Source organism: Ascaphus truei, chromosome 1 (genome assembly GCF_040206685.1).
Source record: "Ascaphus truei isolate aAscTru1 chromosome 1, aAscTru1.hap1, whole genome shotgun sequence".
Classification (NCBI taxonomy): Eukaryota; Metazoa; Chordata; class Amphibia; order Anura; family Ascaphidae; genus Ascaphus; species Ascaphus truei.
The window spans coordinates 545,059,532-545,067,578 of NC_134483.1; the positions used below are offsets into that span (position 1 = coordinate 545,059,532).

Below are 8,047 nucleotides of genomic sequence, written 5' to 3' on the forward strand. Positions count from 1 at the left end.
CCTTTACTCGCTGCGCCGCTCCTTCTCAGCCTTTACTCGCTGCGCCGCGCCTTCTCAGCCTTTACTCGGTGCGCCGCTCCTTCTCAGCCTTTACTCGCTGCGCCGCTCCTTCTCAGCCTTTACTCGCTGCGCCGCGCCTTCTCAGCCTTTACTCGGTGCGCCGCTCCTTCTCAGCCTTTACTCGCTGCGCCGCTCCTTCTCAGCCTTTACTCGCTGCGCCGCTCCTTCTCAGCCTTTACTCGCTGCACTGCTCCTCCGGCTGTCACCAAAGCTATCAGGAAAAATCTTAGCCTTTTCTACCACCATCAGATTATATTATTGAATCTAGTCTATATAGCTATAAAGACTGAGCCAGGATACCTTGATTGGCCTTTGATACTATGGAGAAGACGTACCTTCAGGTTTCCTGGTCCCGGGATCCATGTTTTTTGAAACTAGTAAATATCCCACCATCTTCATTATTGCTTCTGCGTCTGCAAGAACAAACAGTTACCACTGTGATCCGTACAGAGACAATCTTCAGAGGAAGAAACAGATGGAAAAAAAACATTTCTAATAATATGCAGAATGTCATCTTTATACTTATACTAATATTTTGCTTATTTCTCCTTTGAATAATATAGATGTAGCCAGGTCCCCTCCGGTCCCCCGGTGTTGCACCTATCCACTCCTTACCTCTGTTGCTGCAGGGGCTAGTGTGGGTGGTGACAGGTTCGCCTGAGGCTCCGGCGGCCCTCTCTGCAGGGCGCCGCCAGTTTTGGGCAAGGTTGCGCAAGCGCAGGGTGCGCCAAGAGTTGCGGTGGCCATTTTGAGTGTTGCGCATGCGCAGTGTACTATGCGCATGTGGTGGCCCATAGGAATAGGCTCTGTGGGGACTACAAGCCCAATAGTGCTTAGGGGCAGGAGTACCACATGACACCAGGGAGCCAATTTTGCGGCCAGATCTCCTGCAGGAGGCGATACTATTTCACACTCTGAACCAGGAAGAGACAGTCGGTGCTGGGACAGGATATGGGTTACAGCCGTGCGAGGTGTGTGGGTTACAGCCGTCCAAGGTGTGTGGGTTACAGCCGTGCGAGGTGTGTGGGTCACAGCCGTGCGAGGTGTGTGGGTTACAGCCGTGCGAGGTGTGTGGGTTACAGCCATGCGAGGTGTGTGGGTTACAGCCGTGCGAGGTGTGTGGGTTACAGCCGTGCGAGGTGTGTGGGTTACAGCCGTGCGGGGTGTGTGGGTTACAGCCGTGCGAGGTGTGTGGGTTACACCCGTGCGAGGTGTGTAGGTTACACCCGTGCGAGGTGTGTGGGTAGTTGTACCTCTTAGTTATTATAAAGCGGTTAAGATATATGTTGCAAGTAAAGATTATTGCAATTTTACTCTGTGTGTTAGTATTGTTAATTGATCCTGCGAGGGGCTCCTCCCACTGCGCTGGGATCCCTCTCAGGAGCAGGCCCTGCACCAATACTGTTATTATTGCACCTCAGGCTCCCCGTGGCGGAGGCTCAGGCTCCTTGTGAGCCAAAAGGTAAAGGCAGCACCAGTAGCCATCTTGTTTAGGGGGAAACAGGGCTACATATATCTACTATGTTGGAGCAAAATGGGGAAGAGAGTCTTGCAGCCGCCGCACCTGTAAGGTCAGTGAGGGATCCATGATCCAGCAGCGGATCAACGAGGGCTGAAGATTAGGATGATGGTGAAATATGGTCTATATCTTTATAGAGTGACATGACTACATTTAATGTCAAACATTGTTGGACAGGAACTGTTGTCTCGAAGAACTCGCAGAGTAAATGTTGAATGTGAGGTATACCCAACCACTGGTGGGACTACATTGTCCTGAATGTCACACCCTCCCGCAGTTACTGACCATATCCTTATTAATAACAAGGGACAACTTCATATTTTACATAAAAACGTTGAAACATAATTTGGTTTCTTTTATTTACCTTTCTTAGGATCACCGACAAATTTGGGAACATAATTTACTGGACCTGTCTGAACTGCATTCTCTGCAGAAAAGGACGAATGAAAGATGTTAACGTACCTTCTATACCACACACATATTTAGCAGTACATAGCAGTTTATATTCTATTACAAAAATGAAGGTGACTGAGGGTATTTTTTTTTTTATCATCCCTACCTTCCATGTAACATGAAAATGCTGCACCGTATAATGATAACAGGTATAACACAGTATACAACCTTCCAGCTCTTTAGACACCTGATTTAGCTGCCCTCACCAGCACTGAAGGAGTTACATATTTACAACTCCCCTATAGGATATAAGTCACATCAACCTAAAGCTTAGGCATTAATGAAAAAAGTACGTGTTTCAAATAAGCACTAGTTATAGGGAAAGGAAACTTGCTTACCTGTGCTGTCCTTCTCACTAGGGAGCTGAAAGAAAGTGCAATTGGAGATGTAATTGTTATTAAAGTATTTAAATATGTGTAAACATAAAGTCCCTGGATATCCCCATCCTTACTGTATATCACATAATGTGGGGTCTTCTATGGGGCCTTTTCTACGAGCTTCAATGTTATTACTGCCAAATCAAACGTTTTGGCATGACCCTACCTGCCTCACAGTCTGACGTTTGTGTTATCACTGTATTCAGAAAGAGTTATCGCGAGTCAGGAACCGTGAGATAGGAAAATGCCAATACCGCTCGGGATAGCAGCTTCTTTGGCTGTGTCTTTTTCTAAGTCCTGCCACTGCGATCTCCATGCACAGCTATTACAAGCGATCTCCCTGCACAGAGGGAAGCTGCATCTCCCTGCACAGCTCTTACAGGCGATCTCCCTGCACAGAGAGAAGCTGCATCTCCCTGCACAGCTCTTACAGGCCATCTCCCTGCACAGAGAGCTGCATCTCCCTGCACAGCTCTTACAGGCGATCTCCCTGCACAGACATAGCTGCATCTCCCTGCGCAGCTCTTACAGGCGATCCCCCTGCACAGAGAGAGCTGCATCTCCATGCACAGCTCTTACAGGTGATGTCCCTGGACAGAGAGAGCTGCATCTCCCTGCACAGCTCTTACAGGCGATCTCCCTGCACAGAGAGAGCTGCATCTCCCTGCACAGCTCTTACAGGCGATCTCCCTGCACAGAGATAGCTGCATCTCCCTGCGCAGCTCTTACAGGTGATCCCCCTGCACAGAGAGAGCTGCATCTCCATGCACAGCTCTTACAGGTGATCTCCCTGCACAGAGAGAGCTGCATCTCCATGCACAGCTTTTACAGGCGATCTCCCTGCACAGAGAGAACTGCATCTCCCTGCACAGCTCTTACAGGCGATCTCCCTGCACAGAGAGAGAGCTGCATCTCCCTGCACAGCTGTTACAGGCGACCTCCCTGCACAGAGAGAGCTACATCTCCCTGCACAGCTCTTACAGGCGATCACACTGTTTATATTTGATTTTAATAACACAGTCACAGGACCCGGTATGGGGTGCCGATATCTCCCTGCATTCTTTAATTGTCCCGCGTCTTGTGACCGGGAGATTTAAACTTTGCGGAGATTCTATGTTGTTTTTTAGGTTGCCCATTCATTGCATTGTACAGTAGCACTCCATGCCCATACCATATTGGGTATGGTTTACCACAGTCACAATCAATGGGTTTATTGGCAAGTGTAATCAATTGTACTGTTATGCCAATGTTATGTTATTGTCTATTATTACTGCCAAATCAAACGTTTTGGCATGACCCTACCTGCCTCACAGTCTGACGTTTGTGTTATCACTGTATTCAGAAAGAGTTATCGCGAGTCAGGAACCGTGAGATAGGAAAATGCCAATACCGCTCGGGATAGCAGCTTCTTTGGCTGTGTCTTTTTCTAAGTCCTGCCACTGCGATCTCCATGCACAGCTATTACAAGCGATCTCCCTGCACAGAGGGAAGCTGCATCTCCCTGCACAGCTCTTACAGGCGATCTCCCTGCACAGAGAGAAGCTGCATCTCCCTGCACAGCTCTTACAGGCCATCTCCCTGCACAGAGAGCTGCATCTCCCTGCACAGCTCTTACAGGCGATCTCCCTGCACAGAGAGAGCTGCATCTCCCTGCACAGCTCTTACAGGCGATCTCCCTGCACAGAGATAGCTGCATCTCCCTGCGCAGCTCTTACAGGTGATCCCCCTGCACAGAGAGAGCTGCATCTCCATGCACAGCTCTTACAGGTGATCTCCCTGCACAGAGAGAGCTGCATCTCCATGCACAGCTTTTACAGGCGATCTCCCTGCACAGAGAGAGCTGCATCTCCCTGCACAGCTCTTACAGGCGATCTCCCTGCACAAAGAGAGAGCTGCATCTCCCTGCACAGCTCTTACAGGCGATCACACTGTTTATATTTGATTTTAATAACACAGTCACAGGACCCGGTATGGGGTGCCGATATCTCCCTGCATTCTTTAATTGTCCCGCGTCTTGTGACCGGGAGATTTAAACTTTGCGGAGATTCTATGTTGTTTTTTAGGTTGCCCATTCATTGCATTGTACAGTAGCACTTAATGGGTATGGTTTACCACAGTCACAATCAATGGGTTTATTGGCAAGTGTAATCTATTGTACTGTTATGCCAATGTTATTTTATTGTCTATTTCTTTTGTTTTGCAAACAAATGGGCACACGTGCAATTAGACATTTTTAGCTACCAGCGCCTTTACACATTTGGATGTGTAATAATGGGGAGTAGGGGGTGGGGGTAGTTGTCCCAGGGAGGGTGTTTAGGTTTCCCGTGTGGGTATCGGGGGGGGGGACAGGGGTTTAACCTTTTAATACTATAGCGGTTACTAACCGTTAAGGTTATTAAGGGCTTAGTTAGTTTTTAAAAACATTTTATTTTAATGTTGCAGTCCACAGAAGACGTAGAGGACACGGAGGAAGACAAAGATGGCCTTCATCATGGTAGGGGTAAGTACAGCTTTAATTTACTTTATGCTGACTTGATAATATTTTATTTTTAACAGACAAATGTACTATTATCAAGATCTGGATAGTAGGGATGTTGCCCACTGCTGTGCTGTATGTTTGGGGGGGGTGGGAGTGGGTGTTGGGGGCAGAGGAGGTGGGTTTTAGGGGGCCTATTCATTGCCATTTGGGTTATCTTTGCAACCATTGAGGGCATAGGTAACCACTCTAGCAATCAATGCGTGTCTTGGCTAGTATTGCTGCTTGTATTGTACATTATTTTAATGTTTATTGTGGGTAGAGGGGGTGGGTGAAGGTTACAGTTGCCTGTGGTGGGTGTTTATGCCTGCTGGGTGGATAGCAGGAGGGGTTAACCCCTTCATTATCTTAGCGGTATTAACCGCTAATTAATGAAGACGTTAACTTCTCCTGCAATCAACCCGGTAGGCATAAACACCCACCACAGGCAACTGTAACCTTCACCCACCACCTCTACCCACAATAAATCGGGCACTAGTGTGACAGTCATGGGGTAACCAGGCCATAATTAAAGGTCTTATGCCCGGCTGGTTACCTCTGAGCCGTATTGGGGAGATTAGAGTGTCAGCTCTTGAACCTCGTCATGGCACATGCATTGTATTGTAATAAAGAATGTATGTGTGTTTTACCTTTCCAGGAGTGCTACCCAGTGGAGATTCTCAGGCTGTGAGTTTAAGGGGGGTTTTGCGGTGAAAGTGTTGTCTGATTGTGTCTAGGTTGAAAGGGTCCAGAGCTGCTGGCCACCCCAAAAATGTGTCAGGGAATCAAGTCAGATTCCCGGAGACATGAAGACACGGACCTCCGGGCAGAATACTACATGGAAATCAATTTCGCGACTCACCGCCAGGTTTCCCTGCTTCAGCACAGAGCAGAAAGGTAAATGAGGGCATAGGGATATGTGTATCCTGGGTACAGTCAGGGGTCCCTAGGTTAATGGGAGTCCCCCAGTATATGCCCCAATCAGCAGAACAATGTATAGAGGTTCTGGGGGTCCCCCACTATCGGTAAGGTTGCCAGCGGATTTTATGTCCAAGTCCCTTTGTGTTTAGAAAAGTAACTCTGGGATTGAACCTAAACGTTATTTTGTTCAACTTTTAAAGCATTTTCTTATAGGAGGGCCTAGGAGCGCTGAAACTGAACGCGCGCGTCTTTTAAGTCAAAGCTAAGAAAAGAGGGGCAGACGAAATTGGGAAACATTTTTATTTCTGACATTGTGTATAATGGTCCCACTTTTCGGGGGGCAAATTCCTAGAAGAGAACGTAGCAGTCGCGGCTGGAACTACACGCCGAATAGAGTACCAGGACGTTTGGTGCTATCTCCCGGTCAAGGGATTTTTGCATCTCCAGTTAGTTTGTTTTTCCATTGTATATGGTAATTCACTGTGTGTGCGTCTGTTTCCAAGGAACAAATTACAGTTTGTTTTACCTCCTTGTTTAGCTCAGTGAATGATCCCGGTTTAAAAGGTGTAAATCCCCGGTCTCCCGTGACAACTAGGTATTTAACCCCTTCATTACCTTAGTGCAGCGTTGCGCAAACTGGGGGGGCGCGAGACTGAGTGCGGGGGGCGCAGGGTTTACAGAGGCCCCGCGCGCTTCCCGAAGACACTTAAATTAATTGCCGGAGGAGCGCTAGGGCCTATGTAAACTGCACTTACCTTGTCTCCGGTGGCTTCTCACATTCGTCGCCATGGCAACACGGCATTAAATGGCGCCAGAGCTGACGCTGGTGAGGGGACCACTGGCCAGGGGTGCAGGGAAAAAATGTTTGTACCCCCCTGCCTTAGCGGTTGGCCACTAAGGTTAGAGCTGGAGCACACTTGTGGCTTCGCGACGTGCGTGGCTGCGTGCACGTGCGCGAGCCTCCGTCTGCTGGGCGATGTGTGATCATCCCCAGCAGACAGAATGATCCGTCACACCATGCCCCCACGTGACACGCTCAGCCTCCTACCCTGAGGGAGCAGGAAGCAAGGGTCCCTCTTGGCATCTCAAGCAACAGAGACGCCCCCTCCCCGAAACAAGGGGCTGCAATAAAGTTGTGTGTGACAGCCTGTGATTGCCTGAGACATAGGACACTGACAAATAATTGCACAGTCACAGGATAATCATGTGTGAGCAGCGGGGACCGGGGGGTGTGAGCAGCGGGGACCGGGGTGTGTGAGCAGCGGGGACCGGGGGGGTGTGAGCAGCGGAGACCGGGAGGTGTGAGCAGCGGAGACCGGGGGGGTGTGAGCAGCGGGGACCGGGGGGTGTGAGCAGCGGGGACCGGGGGGTGTGAGCAGCGGGGACCGGGGGGTGTGTGAGCAGCAGGGACCGCGGGGTGTGAGCAGCGGGGACCGGGGGGTGTGAGCAGCGGGGACCGGGGTGTGTGAGCAGCGGGGACCGGGGGGTGTGAGCAGCGGGGACCGGGGATTGTGTGATAAGCGGGGACCGGGGGGTGTGAGCAGCGGGGACCGGGGATTGTGTGATAAGCGGGGACCCGGGGGTGTGAGCAGCGGGGACCGGGGGGGTGTGAGCAGCGGGGACCGGGGGGTGTGAGCAGCGTGGACCAGGGGGTGTGAGCAGCGGGGACCGGGGGGTGTGAGCAGCGGGGACTGGGGGGTCTGAGAGCGGGGACCGGGGGGTGTGAGCAGCGGGGACCGGGGGGTGTGAGCAGCAGGGACCGGGGGGTGTGAGCAGCGGGTACCGGGGGTGTGAGCAGCGGGGACTGGGGGGGGTGAGCAGCTGGGACCGGGGTGTGTGTGAGCAGCGGGGACCGGGGGGGTGTGAGCAGCGGGAACCGGGGGGTGTGAGCAGCGGGGACCGGGGGGAGTGAGCAGCGAGGACAGGGGGGAGTGAGCAGCGGGGCCCGGGGGAGTGAGCAGCGGGGTCCGAGGGGAGTGAGCAGCGGGGACCGGTGGTGTGAGCAGCGGGGACGGAGGTGTGAGCAGCGGGGACCTGGGGGTGTGAGCAGCGGGGACCGGGGTTGTGTGAGCAGCGGGGACCAGGGGGAGTTAGCAGCGTAGACCGGGGGGAGTGAGCAGCGGGGACCGGAGGTGTGAGCAGAGGGGACCGGGGGGTGTGAGCAGCGGGGACCAGGGGGTATGTGAGCAGCGGGGACCGGGG

General features: G+C 51.8%; 1 long non-coding RNA gene across 1 annotated transcript in view; it reads right to left on the minus strand.

The window, feature by feature from the left end:
* Positions 1 to 411: 411 nt before the first annotated feature.
* Positions 412 to 8,047, minus strand: part of LOC142472276 (uncharacterized) — a 36,289-nt gene continuing 28,653 nt past the window's right edge. Inside the window, exons 3-5 of the long non-coding RNA XR_012789642.1 lie at positions 2,371 to 2,395; positions 1,944 to 2,006; positions 412 to 473 (exon numbers count right to left, since the gene is read on the minus strand). This is a non-coding gene — a long non-coding RNA (uncharacterized LOC142472276). The remainder of the gene's footprint in view (positions 474 to 1,943; positions 2,007 to 2,370; positions 2,396 to 8,047) is intronic.